The sequence below is a fragment of the Dermacentor variabilis genome, chromosome 6 (genome assembly GCF_050947875.1).
Source record: "Dermacentor variabilis isolate Ectoservices chromosome 6, ASM5094787v1, whole genome shotgun sequence".
NCBI classification, from domain to species: domain Eukaryota; kingdom Metazoa; phylum Arthropoda; class Arachnida; order Ixodida; family Ixodidae; genus Dermacentor; species Dermacentor variabilis.
In genome coordinates this window covers 35,464,176-35,489,450 of record NC_134573.1, presented here as the reverse complement: position 1 = coordinate 35,489,450, position 25,275 = coordinate 35,464,176, and the positions used below count along the sequence as shown (strand labels likewise).

Here is a 25,275-nt window from a genome sequence, read left to right as displayed (position 1 = left end):
TAGGAATACGCTCCAATTATTACAACATTTTCATGTTTTTTTTCAGTAGCTGTCATATTTTTTCAGGCATCCTGCAACTGAGATTTCTTTGTCTATGGCCACAAAATACACTCGTTAGTGCATTGTATATCGCATTTGAAACAAGGCGACTTGCGTTATAAATTCGCAATTATGAATTTCATTAGCGAATTCATCATGCCTAGAGTAGATTTGGCTCAGCATATTAATATATATAAAAGCCGTGCTGTAAGGAGAGACGGAATCCAAAACTCTTATTTCATTACCCCACGTATGCCTGGCCTGAACTATATCCTGTACTACCTTGTGTAGATAAAGCCTGAAAATAAAAAAAAAGCAACAGCGCAGTTTTGTCTTAAAAGTGGACTCGATTATAACATGATCATTATCATATATCGAGTGATCACGAGTAAAAACAGACGGCAAATAAAAGTGACGCAGTAATGTACTAACTTAAATCAAGGAAACGGACCCTATTGGCCAAAAAACAGCGTTGTCATAAAGGTGCTCTGAATTGCTCCGTACGAGGTCTCTCAGGCTTGCTGCTAATCTGAATAATGGTGTGGTATTGCCTTACGTGTTTACTTTCAGTCAACCTCATGCCTCCAGATGGCTGCACTGAGGATCACGCAGGACGTTGTGAGAAACATCCGGGAAGGCGTGAGTACTTTGATAAGGAGGAGTTAATCGCGTGGACCGAATGCTGTTAGAGTTCGGTGCATGATAGGAGAGCTGTTTTGGAATAGCGCACGTAAGGAAACGGGAGACGTTATGTGGGTAAAGTCGCGTTTATACACTGCCCATTCTTTTTTACGGTTTTGTCACGCCATTTTATTACGCCATTTAATGAGTTTAACTCATGCAGCGCTTACGTAAGGCCAAAAATAGCATTGGAAAAAACGTCGCAGCTTCTGCAGTGTACCTCCAGCTTCAGTGCAAATTTTAGTAACGGCCTTACAATGAGTGGTTGGCAATGTGGTGGCGATGTAAGCCGTATCGCGAATCCCACCAGATTTTCTTTACCGTGGACAGGGCACATTGGCAATTGCTAGATTCCGTTACTGGATTCCGTTATCTTGTGGATGCTTACCATGTGGCACGTAATGGCGCCACGCCTGTTGATGCGTCGCTTGATTTTGCAACCCTGCAGAGAGAAATCATGCTGTCAAGCTCACTTATAATTTTTGAAGTGGAGCAAAATGCGTGTACGAACTAGCACACTCCAAATAAGTATATATATATATATATATTGCCAATTGAAGCAGCAAGGGCAACGCTTCCTGAATCTTCCTTCTGTTTAAATAGAGTGAAATTGTGCAGAAACAGAACAATCTAATTTTCTGCCTAGCACACCCCGAAATTTGTATTCTAAAGTACCGTACCCTAATAAACGTATCGGCAACAGGGCAAACTTACTGTTATAAAAGAAGAAGAAGGGTATCCGAAAGTCTGAATTTCTCGGTAATCCCAATTCTATAGGAAGTAGACAACAACGAAGCCAGAGAAGCCACAGTATTTAGCTGTTAAGTATAATTAAAATGTTGAAATAATAAGGTTCAGGGAGAAGCCAGCTGATGAAATGACCACTTGCCGCCGGTGGGAGCTAGCCCCGCACCTCCCGCTTTGCGCGTGCAATGCCTCGTGACTTCAGCTGTCGCAGTGGCCGCCCTCCCAAATTCTTGAAAACTTGTGCATGTCTACAAGAACAGCTTTGGGAGTATTAAGCAGCGCCACTCACGCCCATGGCAGCGAAATTTCAACGAACTTTTAGTTCACGGCGCCATATAACACTTTAGCTCACGAAGAAGAAACTGATCCATAAAGCTTCATATACTAGCTCATGGCATCAAAGCTGCCACAGTCGAAGCCCTCGCTATGCATCGAGCCAAAAATATAAGCGCGCCGCTATTATGCGTATCTATCTATTAAACATGCCATTCAATTTTTATGCTTCATCCCGCTTGAGTGCAAGTTCTCTGTATATGTCACAGGGGCGCTCTAACGTAATGCTATTCCAAACTTTTCTATTCCAATTCTGCAATCAGCCCTCCGCGCTTGGTGAAAAGCTTTTTTGGACCACCCGCACTTCGCCTCTCAGTCACGCGACGTCACGCAAACCGGGATAGCTACATGTGTGGTATGACCTGTACACTCTGATTATTCATGACTGGACTGAAGAAAACAAAAATAGTTATTTCTTATTTGACGCCTCTTCGCCATTAGCCCTCGGCTATGCGTAAAAAGTTTTCGGGCTGAACATACTTCAGCTGCTTGTCATGCGACGTCACAAAACCGCGAACACTGACCACGTCAAAGTGACATGTATGCGCCAAAGTTGCATATGTATGCCAAACAAAACGTAATTTTTCTCTGAATAGCCGCAGCTTGCCCCGTTCCGAAAGGAATAAAAGATGGATGCCGCCGATAGCTCAGGCACTGGCTACTCGCACCTGCCGGAGAGCATAGGTTTATTTGCGTACAAAAAAAAAACATTTTCCGTGGCCGAGTAACGTTTTCGAGCACTTTCAGCACGTTTACGACCTCGCTCAGCGAACTTATCTTGGTTGAGGATCCTTTTTAACGGCATTCCTACCCTTTCGCTGCATGCCACTGCAATTTTCGACCAGCCACCGCATGCTAAGTAAGGGAAGCGGACAAATCGCAGACGCCGGTACCACCCTATTCATCCGGTTATCGATTTTCAGTGCACTGGCTAGGCCCTATCGAATTGCACTTTACTTGAGCGTGATCCTAGCCTCTTACCAGCCAATTAGATAAGACAAGCCGCTCACTGCAGGCAATGCTATTCATTTTTAAAGTAAATAAAAGTGACCTCCTATAAACGAGAAGAGCGTTTGATTGGTCTGTTTATACAAACTTGCGGGTCACCACCCGATCCTTGCGTCGGCGGTTACGCAAATTAGACGTCAGGAGCTTGGAATAAAAACATATTGGAGTAGTTTTACGTTATAGGGCCCCAGATCTAAATTTTTAATAACATATCTAATATACATATCTCAATCTAAACAACACAGATGAAACATATGTATTAGTCAGAAAAGTTACCGGAACACGCTCACACTAACTGCAAAGAACGTGTTCAGGGTTCAAAGAGACTTAGATTCATCAAAAGAAGACTCACCATAAATATTTCGCACACCGTCCTATCTGCGACTCCTACTAAATGTTCGTCCCCTAGCGGCTACGCCGAGGAACGGCTCGTCCAGGTTCTATCTTCAAGCGAGAGAGGGCCTCCTGTCACGGCATGCACTTAGTTCCTCGTACTTCTCGAATCGTCGTGATGCCGCCGCGCTTAAGCCAGACAATGAAAACTACGCAAACGTTATGCGGGTCATCACGGCAGAAAGATTTCAATGTAAGATTTCTTTTTTTCGCGAAAGAAGTGGACCATCTGCATCGGAGAGCGACTTGGATAAGGAACTTCGCATTTAGAAAAGGTGAAAACTGATACCTGCCGGTGTCTTCGAAACACTTCACTCGGGACTGCGAGCTGGACATTGTTTTCAATACGTTGCGGGTGTTTCAAAACGCGGGGTACGCAAGCTCTTTAATACATTATAGTGGTTGATTTGGCTTCGTTTGTTTATAGCTTTCTGCCTCATCATTCGTCTTACTAATGTTTTAAGCAGCAGGAATTTTCTCGCTAATACTCTTGTCTGCAGGCACGGTAGCAAGAATCATAACTGCCTCGGAAGGCCTCAAGTTGATCATGACACATGTTATGCTGCGAGGCGACGTACCGTTTTCATCGCATGAGTTAGTTTAGCGGTGCAAGCAGACTCATTCACCGCATTCAGTTGTCAGTTTATTTGGTCGCAAAAACATTTAGAAGCAACAGTAAACAGCGCTCGTTCCAGATTCGGAGCGGGCGACCTGCGCATAGCACCGCTAATTTGCTTTCCAACACTGTGCCCAATCCTTTGCTGCATTGCAGCTTGTTCAATTCGTTTCCAAGTCATGCATTTACGTTACCTAGTACAAGTGACTTTGCCTAATATAACACCATCGCTAAATTGTCGAATACTTGCTCGAAGAAATGCAACTTTGCCTGACTAGTCGTTATTAACTTCTCGCGTTTCATTTGGGCCTCAGAATTTTTACAGGCAGGGGTGTCTGCTGTGTTCGCAAGCCCGTGCCTTACCCGAACACCTCGTAATACAAGCATGAACAAGCATCCCTCACCAAATGCAGACGCCCTTATCACACGTATCAGCTAACCATAAAAAGGAAGGCGCGGCCCCTTACTGACAAATAGAACTCACATTTGTTTTTGTCCCGCGACATATTGACCAGGTAACGTTACAGTTTACAGCCTCAAAGCAGAATATCCGCGTTTAGCAAGACAGACGTTACTGGCTGTTTGTTGTGAGATGTTATATGTGATATACTGCAACAGTATTATCAGTGCGGAGTTGCCTAGAAAGAACGAAAACACTGGAGCATCGTACCTGTACCAGTGGAGCAACGCCGCGAGCAAGTGCTTGCAGCTTTCGAACACGCTCGCTACGCGCACTCACTTCCCTTTTTTATACATCCAGCTTTCTTGCAGGCTCTTTGTCATTGAAAAATCTGATGTGGCTCGCTGAGCAGGCCGGACGTTGGCACGTCCAGCCCAACAATTTCCGCTGTTTCGTCGCGTAAATCCTTGAGAGCGTTCAAAATAATGTAATCGGCAGCAACAACCGCTTCGGCTTCGACAAAACTCCTCGATTCGACGTCATAAGTCAGAAACGCGTGAGTGCAGCACCAAACAAAAGAGCCGCCGTGAACCTGGATGTTGTAGCCATCTTTGTTTATTTGGACAGTGATGCCAGCACAAGTAACGGATTCTGGAGTTGCCAATAGAAATCTAACTCTGAAGCTCATTTCCACTAACTACCTGATGCAGCCTTGTACAGCCTTACCGAAATCAAACCACGCCCTCTCATTCGGACTCGCCTAATTGAGACACAGGTAGGCCAAATGGCAGGCTGGGGCTTATAGACTCCCACTTTATTAGATTCACGAAATGGAGGAGTCACTGAAGCTCTAAAAATCAAGAAATCACCCTTACTAGAAGATATACAATCACGGTCTCACTCAGTGCTGGCGACTCAGGCGCAATAGTAGACAAGGGACGAGAAGAAACATAAAGGGCTCGGTGCCCCATTTCACGCATTTCACTTTGTTTCTTCTTACCTGTAGTTTTCTTTTGGGGACTAAACAAAACATCACAATCGTGATGAGCTCACTCAGGCTCTAAAGTTGGGAACCGATGATCTCCAGTCAGACTCACGCTCACATCTGTTGATATCCGCTTACTCAAGCTCGCGTCCTATCCAACTTTCATTTGTTCAGCGTAATAAATACAGAATATTAATACAGCGCAAAAAGGTTGTGGTTTCGCGTTTTCTCGGTTGTATCCGTGATGTGCATAGAAACACGGTTACAATAATATGGATGTGATATGCCGTGATCGGAGTGTGTCAGCCATTCGAAGACGGCGTCCAGACGCTGCAGCGGTTGCACGAGCGCGCCAAAGAAATAAGTCGAAGACGGTGACAACAAAGGTGGCATGTGACGTGAATTCAAAACATAAAGCGCTTAGCCAATGAGTGACCGACAGGGCAATGCTAAAGGAGTGAGGAAGGTGAAAAAGAATTGACAAAGTTGACGTATAACAACGAGCCAGCGTGGAGGAAGGAGTTCGCCAGTGCTCCAGGTGCAGAACTGAAGTCGTCGGGCGTCAAGCCTGTGCCTTCAACTGGACCAGGGCGACCTTCCAGGGGCGTGTTGACGGCGTTTTCCTGATCGCCTGCAGGAAAGTGCCGATCGATGTGGGAGAAATGAAGCCCATGACTCGGGAGCAGAGGTGAAGCCCTTGGACTAGTTGTCCGGCATCGAGACCTCTACTGTGCCAAGGCCACCTGCCCATGTTCCCAACGTTGCAACCGAATTTCCTGCTGCATCACTAGACTCTAGTGTTTGCCTGAGTGCGACCAGAAATTTTCGACGGCACTTTCTGACTCCGCCACTGCTACGCCACTCCGAGCACTGCCGCCGTCGCCACTTCTAGTTAATCTCGCAGCTCCACTGCAGACCCTGAAACTGTAGGCCCTTTCTGATTTTGATTCTTTGCTTGGAGACTTGGTTCTTTTTTGCTTGTTTAGTTAGCTTGGAGAGTTTCTTTTTCTCCATGCGCTGTATTATTTATTGAATGGATTTATGTGCGCTAACGAACGATTTCATCACTTCATGCGCTGAGGCTGTGCCTCAGTGACGATTAATTCGTTGAAAGAAGCTCATACCACAGATGATTAGAAGAATGCATAATCGGTTGAAATAATGGGAAAATTATTTGCTACTGTTCTTGCTATAATTTACCAGAAAGGCAGCATTTTATTGTCTGAATAATTTAGCACTTGGTACATTTAGTTCTTGTCTTGAGCGACAGGCAGAAGACGTGCGGAAGAGGGGTAGATACTTGAAGCAGGCGAAGACGCTACTCGGCGAAACGAAGATGGGAGAATCTTTCTGACTTGTGATGTGTGAATCAAGTGAAGCACAAGAGGAAAGAAGGAAAAGGAGAAGACAGATGATCTGGGATTACTGGCAGGAAGCGAAAACTTCATAGCTTTCGATTGCAAAAACCATGGCCAATTACTCCCCCCCCCTCGTGGATACGTGCCACTAGGTGAAAGAACAACATTGTTGGCGCGGGCATGGACGGGTACAGACGCATCGCTAGCTGTGATCCGGTGACGTGATTGGGATTCATTCGGGACTCGCACAAGAGGAGGGACGTCCGAGAACTGGCCAGCGACAGCTCCAGCTACTGAACTCCGGCTACGGTGCCGTTTCAGTACAACACGGCCTCGGTACAGCTCCGTGAAGCCGTCACTTGCCAGCGTCCACTGCCACGGAGGCAGTCGCCTTGCCACGTCAGCGACCATGTGCACCAGCGTGACGACCACGTCCTACGCCACGTGAGACCCAGGTGTACAGCCGCCAATGCGAAAACCAGCCCCTTCGAGCGACCGCGATTGAGGCTGACGTCTGCGTCAGGTACGAGCTACAATGGTAGCTTCTTCTCCCACGTCAGAATGGCTCCCGCCACTTCGTGACGGTTACCTTGTTTGCTGTTTACCTTATCAGGAACTGAGAGACTATATATTGCGTTGGGCCTGTTGTGTGTCTAAGATATGGGTTTACCATGTGCTTACGGAGTCATTATTTGTAGTATTTCTTTGTCGTTATTTTTTCTTTCTCACTAGCTTTTGTATTATAAATGTTCTTTTTTTCTCTGTCATCTACACCTTGTCTCCTGTCTGTGTCCAGAGCACCGAGATGGCCTGGTTTCTTAGAAACACTTTTTTTACGGAACCCATCTCACGATGAATGTCATTGCTGTAGCGATTAGCAGCAAAGAATTATGTAGCGACAGACCGTATTGTCACCGCCGGAACGCAGAAGACGTGTAAGGCATCCAGCAGCACCGCTGCTAAGTTCCTGCCTGGCGCGTCTGCGAACACATATTTAGAAAAGATTGTGCAGTTCTGCCCATTACCGAATGAGTGGCATCTGCCCAGCAGCCCAAGTTGGAGTCAAAGACGTTAGTTGAGCTCCACTTATCCATTAATCCTAGTCGGCGTGAAAGGGATTCATTGAAGAGGGCCACATACCGAGTCAGTGACTCGAGTTAGTCTAACGGTTTGTTTCAAGAGCAGTTCCCTCAGAACGGCAGGTAGACGCTCTGCCCTTGAGACCATGGACTACTGAGTGACATATGTTGGTGGGAAAGACGTCAGGCACGGGGAAACGGACATACCGACAAACATGGTTCAAGCTGGGCGAAGTACAAAAACAATGCTAATCGCATTAGAATACGAAGTTGCATTCGCCGGTGGGGAAGCTTAGCTGCTGCGAAAACTACTCTAGCATAAACTTTGTGTCGGAACCTGTCGAACGCTGCGGAAAGAAGCTGTTCTGAAAGGTTTGCAGCGTGTTCCAAAGGGGCGCGCAACACCCGGTAACCCTTCAGGAACGGCTGCTTTTCTCAGCTGCTCATGGGCGGCGATATAAGTTTGCGCTATCACCGCCTTCGTATAGGTAACTTTACCCATAGAATAACGCAATTCTGCAGTTTCTTGGTAAGTGTTCTGGCAACCAGGCATCTATGTGTGCGGAGTGATGCACTGATTAAGCCGGCCAATAAATTCTATGTTCTTGCAAACTCTAAAAAAAGAATAGAGCAGTGGTTAGTGCAAAATTTTCCAGATTTGTAGCTTGATATCCAATTCCCTAAACAATATATATCTATAGTAAACGAGAAGAAAGGGGGTTAACCAAGGGGCCCGATCTTTATCAATGATATAGGAAGCCAACAAACAGACACCAAGCGCAACACTGGGGAAAAAACTAGTGCTTACTACTGAATTACAGAAATGATAAAGCATTGGAAATGAAAATGGATGAAAAAACAACTTGCCACAGGTGGCGAACGATCCCACTTCTTCGCATTATGCGTGCGATGCTCGACCAATTGACAACCCACTGTAGGTTAAGTGGTAGAGCATCACACACGGAAGGCGAAGACGTGGGATCGTTCCCCCCCTGTGGCAAGTGGTTTTTCATCCATTTTCATTTCCATTACGTTATAATTTATTTAAATCAAGTGGTAAGCACTAGTAATTTCCCCTGTGTTGTCCTTGGAGTATTTGTTTGTTGGCTTCTTATATCACACACACACACACACACATATATATATATATATATATATATATATATATATATATATATATATATATATATATATATATATATATATACATATATATATATATATATATTGCTAAGAGATTGATTAGCAAAGGGTGCAGACGAATGGGTAGCTGTCGCAAGCGTTCTGCCAAGGGCAGCAACCACGAGCTCATACCGGTAGCGACGGTGCTGATGTACAGGCAGGCTGCTTTTCGTTACAATCGCCCTCCGCTAAAGAAGGCGCCATCCTGGCGGCTTAAGGCGAAGAGACTACTATTGGGCCGTAGTAAGGCTTAATGAGAGAGACGCGGACAAGTTCGGGGCCGCGATGGCGTAGGTCCGCCGGTGGTGTGAGGGGATCTACGATGTAATTGACGGGAACGTTTGCTCCAGTACGCGATATGGCCCAGGGTATTTTGTGACAAATTTTGCGGAGAGGCCGGGTGCGGTAGCGGGTACCCGAAGCCTTATACCAAAGAGCCAGGAGAAAAAGATGGTACCGAACGGTCGGCAAGTTGACGGGATTGCTGCTGCCACTGGTCCTCGGTGAAAAAAGATCGGCCAAGCAGGCGCCATTTCTCGGGATGGCGAGCAGCTTCAGATAGCGGAGTACTTTCGGACGCGTCCGGTGTATATGCAAGAATGGTATCGAACGTAGTAGAAGGTTCTCGTCCGTATAGGAGAAAGTAGGGCAAAAATCCAGCAGTTGCTTGCGCCGTAGTATTGTACGCGTGCGTCATCGGTCCCAAATTGAATGATTAGAGGCGACGTACGTCGCGAGCATATCGCCAAGAGTACGACTGAAGCGCTCTGTCATGCCGTTAGCTTGCGGATGGCACGCTGTATTGGTGCGGTGGACGATTCAGCATTCGTCAAGTAGTGTCTTCAAAGCATCGGAAAGAAAGGCGCGGCCGCTATAGCTCAAAAGTTCGCGAGGGCCACTGTGACGAAGAACTAAATTTCGTAACAGAAACGATGCAACGTCGCGGGCTGTGGCAGTTGGCAGAGCGACTGTTTCAGCATGCCGGGTAAAGTAATCCACTGCAACAATATTCCAGCGGTTTCATGCTGGAGTGGAGGGTAGCGGTCCCTATATGTCTATATCAACACGATCAAAGCGTCGACTAGGGCAGGGAAAGAGTTGTGACGGGTAGACTTGTGCGGGAGGTGATTTTCGGCATTGGCACAGGGCACAGGAGCGAATGAACTTTCGGACTTAGTTCTACAAGCCGCGCCAATGAAATCCGATGCGTAGTTGAGCATAGGTTTTGAAGAGGCCGACATGCTCGCACTAAGGGCATGCGTGGAAAGCGTCGCAGATAAGGTCACGGAGATGGTGGGGTATCACAAGAAGCCACTTGCGACCGTCAGAAACGTAATTATGACGATAAAGAACGGCCTCGCGAAAGCGGAAGTGTATAGCCTGGCGGCGAAGAGCGCGAGATGGTGAATATGTGGATGGATCAAATAGGATGCTGATGAGAGCACTGTTCCAGGGATCCTTGTGCTGCTCCGGCGGCATGTTGCGCAGTGCAAGAGATGTAAGTGTGGGCTCAAGGGCGCATAGGCAAGCGCTGTCAGCCGAGACCGGTGAGCGAGAAAGGGCCTCAGCGTCCGTGTGCTTCCGGCCGGAACAGTATAGAACGCGAATGTAATACTCCTGTAGCTTAAGGGCACAGTGAGCAAGTCGGCCAGATGGGTCCTTAAGGCTAGACAGCCAACAAAAGTCGTTATGGTCAGTGACGACATGAGAACGGTGACCATACAAATGTGTACGCAATTTTCCCAAATAATTTTAGCCCAAATAATGGCTAAACACTCTTTATCTGTAACACAGTAATTAGCCTCGGCCTTTGTCAGAGTCCATCTCGCACAGGTGACGACACATTCATCGAATCTCGCTTTTCGTTGCGAGAGTACCGCGCCGAGTCTGACGCCGCTAGCATGCGTAGACTTCGGTGGGGGCTGCAGGATCGAAGTGGCGGAGGATAGGTGGCGAGGTTAGCAGGTGGCGTAATTTTGTGAATGCGTCATCGCAGGGAGGCGACCAAGCAGAATGTTCTTTGTCGCCGCTTAACAGGGCTATCAGGGGTGTACTCATGGAGGAGAAATTTCGAATGAAACGTCGGAAATACGAGCATAAACCAAGGCAACTTTGCAGCTCCTGTAACTTCTTTGGTTGCGGAAAGTCGCTGACAGCGCGGAGCTTGCTGGATCCGGAAGGATGCTTTCACGCGATACAACATGGCCAAGAATAGTGAGCTTTCGGGCGCCTACACAATTTTTAAAAATTGAGTTTAACTCCCGCGTCAGTAAGGCATTTCAGAACGTGCTCGAGACAGCTGAGATGTGTTCGGAAATCAGCGGGAAAGACAACTACGTCATCCAGGTAGCATAGACATGTGTTCCATTGGAGGCCGTGTAAGATATTGTCCATCATTCTCTCAAAAGTGGCTGGAGCGTTACACAGGCCGAAAGGCATTGCGATAAATTGCTATATTCCGTCAAGTGTTACATATGCTGTTTTAGGTTGATCAGATGGTGCCAAAGGGACTTTCCAGTATCCGGAACACAAATCCAGCGAAGAAAAGAACTCAGCTCCCTGCAAACAGTCGAGGGCGTTGCCGATGCGCGGTAACGGGTAAACGTCTTTGCGCGTTATCTTGTTCAGATGTCGGTAGTCGACGCAGAATCGAATAGAGCCATCCTTTTTCTTAACGAGAACGACCGGTGATGCCCAGGGACTGTTGGAAGGCTGCAAAACGCCTCGCTTGGGCATGTCATCAACCTGGCGGTCAATGACACGGCGTTCAGAGGCGGATACTCGATAAGTGCGTTGCCGTAAAGGCGCATGACTGCCGGTATCTATCTTGTGAAAAACGGTCGATGTGCGGCCCCAACAGGAAGCATGGGTGTCGAAAGAAGCGCGGAACTTCTGCAGGAGAGCGATAAGCTGGCTTCGTCCTAAAGATGACGTTCCATCGTCGATCGAGCAGTGGAAAGAGTCGAGGAGTGACTGATCAACCGCAGGATCACAAGTAAGTGCGCCAATGTCCGCAGAAGTAGAAACAGCAGGACAGTCAAAGATGCAAAAGGTGTCGACCAGTTGAACGAGGCCTAGGCATTCACCATGAAATGAAGGTAGAGGGCAGGTCTTGGGGTTGTCGACGACCATTTTCGTGACGCCACTGCGAAGAGTTAGTAGAGCAAAGGGCAGTGAAAAACATCGGCGGCGAATGAACATCTCAGAGGGCTTAAAGAGAACTGTGCCATCAGTAATAGCGGTGCATGACACAGGCACAAGCGCGGAAGAGCGTGGAGGGACGGCATTGCTTTCGGACACAAACAGTTTAACACTAGAAGGGCCGTTTTCGAGTCTCAAGATCGGGAAGTGCAGAAAGTTCGAGTTGGGCGTGGCAAAAGTCAATAATGGCGTTATTATTTGCAAGGAAGTCGCAGCCTAATATAATGTCATGGGAAGACAAGGGCAGCAAGACGAATTCCACGGTATGCAGTAGTCCTTGAATGAAAACGCAAGCAGTACAGGCAGCGAGAGGCGCAATATTTTGAGCGTCCTTGGTTCGAAAGTAGAAGTCAAAAAGAGGCGTCAAAACCTTTCGTAATGTGCGACAGGGTTCGGCGGAAATTACGCATATGGCCGCTGCTGTATCTACAATTATTTCAGGACGGCGATTCCTTCGACGGACACTTCAATTACGTTGGCTGGAGAGGGACGAGAACTTGGAAATTGCGACGTGGACGGAGTTCGTGCCTCTGCAGCCATCAGTTTTCCTGCTCGGTGGACACGGGACGGCGCTGCATCACAGAAAGCAAGGGACGACGGGGAGATGGTGAGCGGCGGGTAGACACGGTTGGGCGGTCAAGGCAAAATGATGAGGTAGGAAGGCTGCAAGGCGAAGAGCAAAGCTGAGCGGGGAAAGGTGGCGCTCGCCAGATGTTCGGAAAAGGAAGGATGCAACGACGACGATGGCGCGCCCTGCTGAGCACGAGGTCGCGGGATCGAATCCCGGCCGCGGCGGCCGCATTTCGATGGGGGCGAAATGCGAAAACACCCGTGTACTTAGATTTAGGTGCACGTTAAAGAACGCCAGGTGGTCGAAATTTCCGGAGTCCTCCACTACGGCGTGCCTCATAATCAGAAAGTGGTTTTGGCACGTTAAACCCGATAAATTAATTAAATTAACGATGGCGCGCCACGTGACCAGCACCACGACAAACGAAACATATTGGGTGGCCATCTAAGGTGCGCCACTGGTCGGGGTAAGGTCCAAGTCATGGTTCAGGAGTCGGAAAATACTGTCGGTCTGGAGGCAGCATAGATGGCGCCAAAAATGTTGGCGGTCGATGCATAGAGGCCGGCAAGAGCACTTGTGGACGAGATCAAGAAACTGCTTCAGCGTATGTGAGAGGTGCAGTGACTCGTGTCTGCTCACGCGCTGGAGGAACGGCTTGAGAAACTTGCTCTTGAATGAAGTCATGGATCATAGGTGGCAAAGCGGGTGGTGGTTCCGGGACAGAAAACATCAAAGATAGCTGGCAGGCGACCTCTGCGCGAACGAACTCCTGAATTTTTATGAACAGAGCAGCATGGTTGTTGTCGACTCCAAGGCTTCACAGAGAGTTGGCGGGCGTAGTGGGACGTCGGGTTTGAAGCCGTTGCCTACGCAGCTCGTCGTAACGCTGACACAATTCTATCACTTCAGTAACAGTGTGAGAACTCTTCGATAATAGTTTTTGAAACGCGTCGTCCACAATACCTTTGATCTTCTACTCTGGCCTCCTCTGGCATCGAAGCGTTCCCCCGTTTGGAAAGGCCAACAATGTCCGCAATGTAGTCTGCGAAGTTCTCTCCGACATTTTGGGGTCATGTGCGCAAATGTTGTTCTGCACGAAGCTTTCGCACTGCTTGCCGACGAAAAACTTCGGTAAAGCTGGTCTCGAAGACCAACCACGAAGTGAGGTGGGCTTCATGGTTTAGAAACCATTGTTTCGCAACATCCGAGAAATAGAATGCGACGTTTCTCAACTGGGTGACATCGTCCCCCTGGTTATGGTCAGTCGATCTCTCGTAAGAGGAAATGCAATCTTCAATGTCTTTGTCATCTGTGCCGGAGAAGATAGGCGGATCTCGCTGACGCCAGTCCCCGGCACAAAGCAGGGTGGGCGGCGCCGTTGGAGGAGTTGGAGGACGACATGCGTCGTCCACAACAGGCCATCTTAACACTATCATTCAAGTGATAGAGAAATATGCGGAATATAGCCAACCGTTATATATAGTTTTCACTGATTACGAGAAAGCGTTTGATTCAGTCGAAACCTCAGCAGTCATTGAGGCATTACGGAATCAGGGTGTGGACGAGCCATGTGTAAAAATACTGAAAGATATCTATAGCGGCTCCACAGCCACCATAGTCCTCCATAAAGAAAGCAACAAAATCGCAATAAAGAAAGACGTCAGGCAGGGAGATACGATTTTTCCAATGCTATTCACAGAGTGTTTACAGGAGGTATTCAGAGACCCGGATTGCGAAGAATAGGGGATAAGAGTTAATGGAGAATGGTTTAGTAACTTGCGTTTTACTGATGATATTGCCTTGCTTAGTAACTCAGGGGACCAATTGCAATGCATGCTCACAGACCTGGAGAGGCAAAGCAGAAGTGTGGGTCTAAAAATTATTCTGCAGAAAATTAAAGTAATGTTTAACAGTCTCGGAAGAGAACAGCAGTTTACGATAGGTAGCGAGGCACTGGAAGTGGTAAGGAAATACATTTACATAGAGCAGGTTGTGACCACGGATCTGGATGATGCGAATGAAATAATCAGAAGAATAAGAATGGGCTGGGGTCCGTTTGGCAGGTATTCTGAGACCCTGAACTGCAGGTTGCCATTATCCCTCAAGGGAAAAGTGTATAACCGCTGTGTCCTCCCAGTACTCACATATGGGGCAGAAACCTGGAGGCTTACGAAAAGGGTTGTACTTAAATTGAGGACAACGCAACGAGCTATGAAAAGAAGAATGATGGGTGTAACCTTAAGCGATAACAAAAGAGCTGATTGGGTGAGGGAACAAACGCGAGTTAATGACACCTTAGTTGAAATCAAGAAAAATAAATGGGCATGGGCAGAACATGTAATGAGGAGGGAAGATAACCGACGGTTATTAAGGGTTACGGACTCGATTCCAAGGGAAGGAAAGCGTAGCAGGGGGCGGCAGAAAGTTAGGTGGGCGGATGACATTAAGACAACATGGCCACAATTAGTATATGAACGGGGTAGTTGGAGAAGTATGGGAGACGCCTTTGCCCTGCAGTGGGCGTAAACAGGCTAATGATGGTGATGCGTCGTCGGGCATGATAGGTAGTCGAGTGCGATTTCGAAGTACCAGGGTGGTCGAAACTCAGCACGTCCACCACTTGCTGAGAGATTTATTAGCAATGGGCGCAGGCGAATGGGTAGCAGTCACAAGCGTTCTGCGATGAAGAGCAACCATGAGGCTCATAGCGGTAGCGATGACGCTGAGGCGCAGGCAGGTTATTCTTCTTCGGTACAATATATATATATATATATATCGTCGGTAAAGAGGAATTCTTCAGGCAACCTTTCAAACGTAAAGAACTTGAGCGCTGCTACAAGGCAAACAGAGCAAGTATTTAATTTTAACAGTTTCGAGCGGTGGGCCGATCTTCATCAGGGTTTACAAACCCTGATGCAGATCGGTCCACCGATCGAAACTGTTGAAATTAAATATTTGTTGGGTTTATCTTGCAGCACCACTTCTTTGTTCTTTGCCAGCACGGACGAAGAAGTTCACATTGGTGTGTGTCACTCTGTCGAGCTTTCGGGCTGGGGCTACCTTGTGTTACTTTTCCAGACGCTCTGCCCACGTTGCTGAGACGAACACGCCTGTTACATTTGGTGGAACCGCTGGATAGTCCTTTTGCACGTCCCGGAGCTCTGCAGCCGTAGTTTACCATCTCCCGCTGAAGTCACTTAGGGAGCCACTAGCTCTCAAGCCGTACCCACCCCCGTGCTTGCCCTGTGCGCTGGTGGGGTTCGTCAGCGTGACCCTCCGACATTCAGCGGTACTGACGATCGCGATGTCGAAGACTGGCTGGCCGAGGATGAACGCTGTCGCGCCCATAACAAGTGGGGTGATGCTGCCAAGTTCACCCACGTCATCTTTTACCTTACTCATGTGGCAAGCTTATGGTTTAACGAACACGAAGCCGATTTTACGACCTGGTCAGCTTTCAAGGAAACCCTCACTCCGTTCTTCGGTCGGCCAGCCGTGCACAAGCTTCGGGTCACCGAGCTCAACAAAATGGTGAGACCTTCACGAAATGTAATGAAGACGTTATCTACCGCTGTGGACAGGTGAAGGCTTTAATGGTGGAAACCGGGAAAATAAGGCACATCCTCAAAGGCATAGATGACGATGCCTTCCATATGCTGGTAGTGAAGAACCCTAAGACCGTCACCTAAATAATCGAACTGTGCCAAAGTCTTGATGAGCTGTGTAAGGAGCGACTTTACACGCGTCGTACCACGGTGCAATTCGCGGAAATTTCAGCCTTAGAAACCACACTTATGGAAGCTGAATATTCCACCCTGCTGCCGTAAATTAAGCAGTACATTCGCGAGGATGTGGTCCTCCAGCTCTCCCTTGTGGCATCTGTTCCCGATACTCCTACCGCATTGGACAACCCGCTCCGTAATGCCATTCAGGCGCATGTCGCTGAGGCACTGCCATCCCATGCTGCACCAACGCACGTTACAGCGCCTCACGCTGAACATGTTAGTTGCTCATGTGCAGACCGACGCCAGCGCAAAGCAGCCCAGTCACCAGCTTCTACTCGCCGCCACGTCACGTACGCCGGGTTCACGTACCAGCTTACCCACCTCCCTGACCCTCTCACATCCCTTGGTGTACTCCGGATAAACGCGCCGTCTGTTACACCTGCGGTATCGCTGGGCATGTAGCGCGCCACAGTCGCCACTGTGTAGCGTATTTTCGTGACGTCGGGCCCCGCTTTGAATACGCATCTCAACGACCAGAACGCAATGTTGACGCTGATGCATAGGGCTATTCACGTCGTGCCACCTTCAGCTCACGTCGATCGCCTTCACCTCGCCGCCGCTCCATTTCCCCCATGCTTCGGCGGTCCAATTCTCCGCCAAGAGATAACTAACAGCGGCAGTTCCTGAGGCAAGAACTGCGCTGTTGTCGAAATTTTCAAGGCCTCATATTTTGCCCCCTGATGAAACTGCAGTGTTTGTAGGTAGTGCCGCCACCAAATCTCTTGTCGACACAGGAGCTGCCGTTTCTGTGATAAATGAACTACTGTGCCACAGACGGAAAAAAGTGACGATACCGGTTCCTTACCTGTCATCACGGACGGCGAGCTCGCAGCGCGTTAAGCCTTTGGCCCCGTGCATCGCTCGTGTTTTGATTGAAGACGTGTCGCATGTCGTCGAATTTGTCGCCCTCTCGCGTGGGTCGCGCGAAGTTATCTTAGGCTGGGATTTCCATTCCGAACATCATGCTGTAATCGGCTGCGCTAGTGCACAACTGGCCCTATATCCGCTCAGTATGATAATTGCACACCTTACGTGCCCGTCACCTATAGTGGTCGTCACTGCCGACGTCGTCATTTCTCTCTTCTCGGCCGCCTTAGTGTCCATCCGCTGTGGTTCTATCACGGATTCAAGTGCCTTTTTACGTCATCCGAAGATTGCGCCCGTCGCCGGAACCTCGTACTTCCGTTTGCTGTTGTCGAAATTGCTGATGGTTGCTGTGCAGTTTAAGTGTGTAGTCCCTTTCCCTGCCCTTCAACTTTATTACACGGCGAATGTCTCGGCCATCTGGACACTTTTCATGCCATTTTCCCATCCCGGGCATCTTCTGATGTGGCACTACTGCCTCTTGATGCAGTTACTCCTGCCACCGCACCCGCCGACCAAGACCAAGACACCTTGTTGCGCAGCATAGAGAACGCCGTCACTCAAGTCCAGAGCAGTCAAGTCGTTCAACCACTTGAACGTTTTCATGCGTTTTTCTGCCTCGACCAACCTTCCTTGGGGCGCACGTCTGCGGTTGTTCACCGTATTGACACTGGTGACCATGCTCCACTGTGCCAGCGTCCCTACCGGGTATCGCCAAGCAAACGCTACGTTATTAGCGACCCCGTCGATGATATGCTGAAACGTGGCGTGATGCAAGAATCCGACAGTCCCTGGGCTCCTCCGGTCGTGTTGGTGCGTAGAAAAAATGGTTCGATGAAGTTTTGGTTTGATTACCGCCGACTAAACCAGATTGCACGCAAGGATGCCATTCCGCTACCGCGTATTGACGACGCCCTGGCTTCCCTTCAAGAAGCCGAATATATCTCCTCCCTCGGTCTGCGCTCCGGCTACTGGCAAGTGTCCATGGCTGAATCCGACCACTCAAAAACGGCTTTTGTTACCCCTGACGGTTTAAATGAATTTAATGAGATGCGTTTGGGCCTTTGCAACGCGCCTGCAACTTTCGAGAGGATGATGGCCTCTATTCTCAGAGCATTCAAATGGAAGGCCTGCCTCTGCTATTTAGAAGATATAGTAGTATTTTCTGCAGATTTTTCCTCTCACATCACTCGCCTTCAATAAGCTCTTAAGTGTCTAGCTAAACTTGAAAAAAATGTCATTTTGTCGCCCGTCAACTTGGGATCTTAGGCGGCGTAGTCTCGAAACAAGGCATCTTACCCGATCCTGCAAAGCTTTGTGCGGGTGCCGACTACCCCAATCCCTGCACTCTCGAGGAGCTCTGCAGCTTAATTGGCTTGTGCTCGTATTTTCGGCGTTTCATCCGCAATTTCGCCTCCTTATCGACCCCCTTGGCGCAGCCTCTTGCCGGTAGCACTAACCTCTCGACTTCGAATCCGGAGTGTGATAAGTGATTTACAACGCTTCGCCGACTCCTCACATTCGCTGCAATATTTGGAGGACGCTTAAGCTTCGCCTTTAAGAGAAGAACGCGATAGCATTCAAAGATCCCTGATTGCTTCTCACCCTTCCCAGCAACTGGAGCATATGTAACCTCACTGCTTGCCTGGATACGCTTGTTGCGAACGATATATGCACGAAGGTTAACTTTGTGGTGGAACCACGGCCTCTTGCGGTGGGCCGCAATGCGGCGGAGGCGAGCGCCAGCTGGAGTTAATGCAAGAAACCGGGCGCGCCGCTCCGTAGGAGACCCATCGCGCCGGCGCACGCAAAACGGAGGACGCAGCAGCCGATCTGTGAAAGCCGCGGCCGGTTTGTGTGTGAAGGGGTTTCTTTTGAGTTTTTGCGTAACAGAATTACGTTTTCTCGTATACTCAAAGTACAATCAGAGGCTATCATGTCTGTAGGTTGGGTGGAAGTCGTAGTTTACGATTTTTCTGCATATTTTATCTTCAGAAATTCAATTATTTCAGTCAATTTCTTACACGATATGGAAGGCCTGGGTATACGTGGTGCGAAAGCCTTTTTCTTGATGAGATATCAGACGTCGGATGCGGGATGCCAAATTTTCTGCGGCGCGGGTTCCTTAACGCTATCGCGTTAATACTGCGAAGAAGGAAGGCTGCCTAAGCAATGGAAAGCAGCCAAGACGATCCTCATCCCCAAGCCTGGCAAGCCGCCCAACATAGAGAACCTCAGGCCGATCTCGCTCACTTCGTGCGTGGGAAAGGTCCTCGAGCACGTTCTCATGAACAGGTGGCAGCGTTACCTGGAAGAATCGGAGCTTTACCCAAACTCCATCATCGGGTTTCGGAAGAAGCTCGGGACGCAAGACGCTATGATCTTACTGCAGAACGAGATCATCGACGATACGACGGGCACCAAGGACAACAGGGCCATACTCGGGTTGGACTTGCAGAGGGCCTTCGATAAAATCAGGCCCTCGGCTATCCTGGCCCAAGTATCCAGGCTAAACATAGGCAGAAGGACATACCAGTACATGAAAGACTTCCTGACGGAACGGACCACCGAAATCTGCGCGGGAGACCTGCAGCTCGAAGGGAAGAAGCTGGGCAGCGTCGGAACTCCGCAGGGCTTTGTAATCTCCCCGCTACTCTTCAACCTCTTGATGATCGGGGTGGCCAACCGGCTAGAAAGAGTAGTGGGAGTCCGGCACACCATCTACGCCGACGACGTTACGCTATGGGTACCGGGAGGAAGCGACGGACACATCGAGACAACGCTGCAAGAAGCGATCAACGTCATCGAGGAGCAGCTGGGCGGGTCTGGACTGGTTTGCTCTCCGGCCAAGTCAGAACTGCTGGCGATTCCACCGACAGGAGCGGGCAGGAAAAGAAAGAATATGGAATTCAAGTACGAGCGTCCCAAGATCACAGTCAAGACAGCGGGGGACAAGTAATACCGGAGGTCGAGAAGATTCGAGTGCTCGGGCTGCTCATCCAGCGAAACCGAGTCAACGGGGAAACGGTCAACAAGCTCGCGGGCAAAGCGGTCGTGGCAATGAGACTCATCAATAGGGTGTCCAACAGAAGAGCGGAGATGAAAGAGGAGAGCCTCACTGGGCTTGTTCAATCCTTCGCAGTTAGCCACATAATGTACGTGGCCGCCTTCCACAACTGGAGGCCGAGCGAACGTAACAAGATAGACGCCACCATACGCAAGGTGTATAAGGCGGCACTCGGTCTCCTCGGGAGCTCGAGCACCAAAACATTCATGGGGCTGGGAGTCCACAACACGCTGGACGAAATAGCCGAAGCATAGAGAACGGCGCAGCTCCAGCGTCTCTCTGAAACGAGAACCGGAAGACAGATATTGCGGGACCTTGGCCTCGAGCCGAGGGAAGGCAAGCAGCAGAAAGACGTACCTATACCGGATAGCATCAACAGAAAGCTCAGAATCTGCCCGATACCCACGAACGTGAACCCGGAGCACAACAAGGCACGGAGGTTGGCGAGGGACAGGGCTCTCGTGGACCTCCACGCCAGAGAAGAGGCGCCGTCTACGTGGACGCGGCGTAGTATCGAGGGAGCAGCGACGCATACGCGGTGGTGGCTGTCGGGGCATCGACGGGTGCAACGAAGACCGCGGCGAGTCCGGACTCGAGAGGCGCACCAGGCGGAGGAGGTGGCCATCGCCTTGGCGGTCTCCGACCCCGGATGCACTACAGTGTTGTGCGACTCTAGAACGGCAGTGAAGAATTACGCCAAGGGTAGGGTATGTAGTGAGGCCGCGCGCATACTGCGCAAGGCCGAAGACATTGCACGCAAACGTGCTGTGGTGATCAAGTGGTTTCCGGCCCAGATGGGCAGTCACGTGTCGGAACGCCGGAACGTGAACCACAACGAGACGGCCAACTCGGCCGCGTGAGGACTGACCAACCGCGCAGCTGCAAGCACGGCCGACTCGGAGTGTTGGTCGCGGTGCAGTGCCAAGGACAAGATGGCCACCTTCAACGAAATAGTAAAGTGGTACATACTTAACAGACAGACTATGCCGCCACCTCACCCGGGACTTACCCGGAAGGAGCCAGTGTTATACAGGCAATTACAGACGGGGTCCCTGCTCACCCCGGTGCTGACTAAGCACATGTGTCCGAGCGTGTAGGCGAATGACGTGTGTAGACTATGCGCGAAGGAGAGAGCCACCGCGGCTCACATCCTTTGGGACTGTAGCATAAATCCGCAAGAAGCCAACGAGAAGACGACGATCTCGCCGCAGCTAAAGGCTGCAACGAGGAGCTATGACAAAGAGACACAACTCAAGGCCCTCCAGCAGGTCTCGGCAGCTCTAGAGAGGCAGCGACCGCGCGAAACAGAGAAGGGGGGCAACACCCCTAGGAAGGGGGCGGCGGTCCTCTCGGACCCGCTGAAGTAGCGAGGAACCGAGACCTCGAGGAGCACAATGCGCGAGACTGACGTAGTGGCCGCGTCGCGGTAGAAGCTTGTCCTCCCTGTGTGGAGGGAGCCTAACCAACTCTGCAGGCATTTTCACTAAAGTTGTTCTCTCTCTCTCTTTGATCCTGCCGCACCTATTGAAATACACATTGACGCTAATTGTATCGGACTTGGTGCCATACTCGCCCAACGCAAGGATGGCTTTGACGAGTACGTAGTGGCATACGCCAGCCGTAGACTAACAAAGGCAGAGTCGTATTACTCCGCAACGCAAAAGGACTGATTGGCCATTGTTTGGGCAGTCGGTAAATTTCATATTTTACGGTCGTCAGTGTAACGGTGTCACCGACCACCATGCCCTCTATTGTTTGTCGTCGTTGAAAGATCACACTGTACGCCTCGCTCACATGGCTTTACGCCTTGAAGAATATGATATTCATTTCATTTATCGCTCGGGACGAAAACCCTCGAACGCTGACGCCCTCACCCGTTTGCCCCCATCTTCTGAGTCTGTCTGCTCAACCACTTCCACCTGCGATTCGTCATCTCTTACCATCACCGACATGCCGGTGGAACAGCGCAAAGATCCCTGGATTGCTTCGCTGCTTGACCATATATCTAGATCTTCGCTTGACTCGCCCTCATGCACCCTTTGTCGTCATGCTGCATACTTTGCCGTTCGCGAAGGCTTCTTCTACCGCAGCAATTAACCGACGGCCGCACGTGGCTCCTTGTTATTGCTCGTCATCTGCGTTTGGACATTTGCAGCGTTTTCCACGATGACCTCCAATGTGGCCACGATGGCACATTCAAAACGTACTCCCGTCTTCGCCTGCGGTACTACTGGCGCGACATGTATCGCTAGGTTGACCAGTATGTTCGGCCATGTCCTACGCGTCAGCGCTGCAAGACACCTCCTCACAGCGCCGCCGATCCTCTACAGCCATTGACTTGCCCTGCCCGACCGTTCGACCGCGTTTGAGCCGATCTTTTTGGTCCCCTCCCGAACTGTCCTCACGGCAACCGGTGGGTCATTGTCGCCGTTGATCACTTCACACGGTATGCTGAAAGATCTGCGCTGCCAATCGTCACCGCGAAAGAAGTTGCTTACTTCCTTCTTCATCATGAAATTCTGCGACGTGGTCCAGCACGTGGATAACTAAGCGACCTTGGCCTCGTGTTTCTCTCAAGCGTCATCGAAGCCCTCTTAAAAGAATGTGAGATTGCACATCGCACCACCCCAGCTTACCATCCTTAAACTAACGGCATGGCGGAACGTTTCAATCTCACCCTTGCCGACATGCTGGCGATGTACGTGTCCGACGATCATACGAATTGGGACCGGGCACTTCTATTCATAGCCTACGCTTATAACTCTGCGGCCCAACCTACCACTGCTTTCTCACCTTTCTTTCTTTTCTATGGACACGAATCATCATGCTCCATAGAAACAATTCTATCATACCGACCTGACGTTTCTGAAGTAAAACCTATTTCTGAAGCGGCTGCTTAAGCAGGAGTACGCCGTCGACTTGCGCGTTCGTTTACCACGCAAGACCAGTGTCGTCAAAAACCTCGCCATGACGCCACTGCATCTACTATCCACTCTTTCCCCGGAGCGCTGGTTTGGCTATGGGTTCCATCGACTGCTCTCGGCGTTTCTACCAAGCCCTTGTACAAGTACCACGGTCCTTACAGAGTCCCAGAGCAAACGTCGCCCGCGAACTATGTCATCGAGCCGGTCAAGCCAGCATCCGCAATCGTTTCCGAGGACGCGAAACAGTTCATTTCGCCATGGCTTAAACCTTGGTACGACACGCCTGTGCTGTCTTCTGCCTAGGGCGCCTGGTTAGCTCCTTTCTACCCGTGGAGTGTTGTACCGGAGCACTTCGGCGCCAGTTCTGTGCCAGCACAGAGGAAGAAGTTGACGTTCGTGTGTGTCTCGCTCTCTAGGTTTTTTGGGCTGTGGCTGCCTTGTGTTAGGTTAGGTTAGGTTAGGTTAGGTCTTTTTCTAGGCGCCGTGTCCACGTTGCTGAGACGAGCACGCCTGTTACAATATATATAATTTCGAAGCTCACCCTGCATCCTCCTCTGTTGCATTCCTTCGTTTATATAACCGTTGTATATCCTCTCTCCGTTGCTAATAGGCACTCACTTGTTGGCGCCTGTTCCGTGTTTTTCTGTTTTACTCACCTTCCTCCGCAGTGATTTTCATTATTACTCTCCTACCTCTCAGGGTTCACTGACATGCACCGGAACTAGCACGCACTCGTGGTTACAGGTGTTCATTTGCTGGAACTCATGGGTTGGTCCGAGTCCAAGCCACCCCCGGTGAATCGACTCGTCAACGTGCTCACCGGCCTACGAAAACATGCAATACATCGTTTATTTGCCAGAACTAAATGCTGTGCAGTTATGTCAGATAAATGTGTCCAGCGCTACAAGAGCTAATTGAGCATACGAAACCTTTTACAGCAACCATTTTGAGAAGACGTGTCTTGCACATTAAAGCACATTCACAGGGCTTAACCTGTTAATTGTGTACAGTGGTTTAGGCTCTAGCGGATAATCTGGTCAGCTCGGAGAGAAACGATGCAGCAACAGCGTAGTAAGCGCTTTAATGCTTTAATGATATCGACGCCAATCAGGAATTATGAGGTACCTTTATGGCATGCCTTAGACCATCATTTCGGTTAATCAAACATGTTCGTGAGATATCCCGGGGCTTCATGAGCAGAAAGAGCGATGAGAAAGCTTTATTTGCATCTTCTGAAAGCAATGCGTTAAACTGCTACAAATATTTTTTTTGTTATGCTAACACATTTAGTCTTAGATGCTGAAGTGTTTGAAAGCAATATAGGACGTTGAAACTGGAGGACATAACGTGTTTCGGGTTCCTACAATCGTTTCCAGCCCTTGCAGCGAGGAATAGCGTAGCCTTCCAGATTAATTTCCGTTTCTCAGCGGCGTCGTAGCTAGGGCTTGAACACCACCTTTGGATGTAGCATGATGAAAAAGAAAAAAAAACAAATGTGCATGTAGGGACGACTCTGCATTGGTGTCAAACGTGGTGTCAAACGTGGCTTGGTCGTGGTAACAAAATGGACCAGGTAATAATTCGCGAGAATCAAATTTTTCTTAGGTGCTGTCTAACATTGTAGCATATTACAGCAAAAACTCAGTATGCCGCAACATCTGTGTGGCCTCCGAGATTATGGCGATGCCCTGCTGCGACAAAGCGGTGCCCCTTATCTCAACGGCATTGGTCTTGGCGCACCGAGAGCGTAAATTTAAAGTGTAGAAGACGTGCGTACAGTGAAATGCTAATTTCGAAGGAACCTTCGACATCAGCTGTACCATGGCCTTCGATTTGAAACGAGAGCCACTTGAAGCGATCATGACGTCAGGAACGCCCACTTTACGCCACAACCTGTTGACGCAGGTGAGGACACAGATCGGCAAGTGCGCCTACCTCAGCCAGGCTTACAACCTGTCTGTAAACGTCGTTTGTGACAAGATCGTGTACTCCATGGTAAGTGTAGTTGCCTCCTATGTCGAGTAGTAGGCTCTGGTGAACAA

The 25,275-nt window shown here is 49.4% G+C and overlaps 1 pseudogene; it reads left to right on the top strand.

Moving 5' to 3' along the window:
* Nucleotides 1–19,529: 19,529 nt before the first annotated feature.
* On the top strand, nucleotides 19,530–21,676 carry LOC142584126 (uncharacterized; annotated as a pseudogene).
* The last annotated feature ends 3,599 nt before the right edge of the window (nucleotides 21,677–25,275 follow it).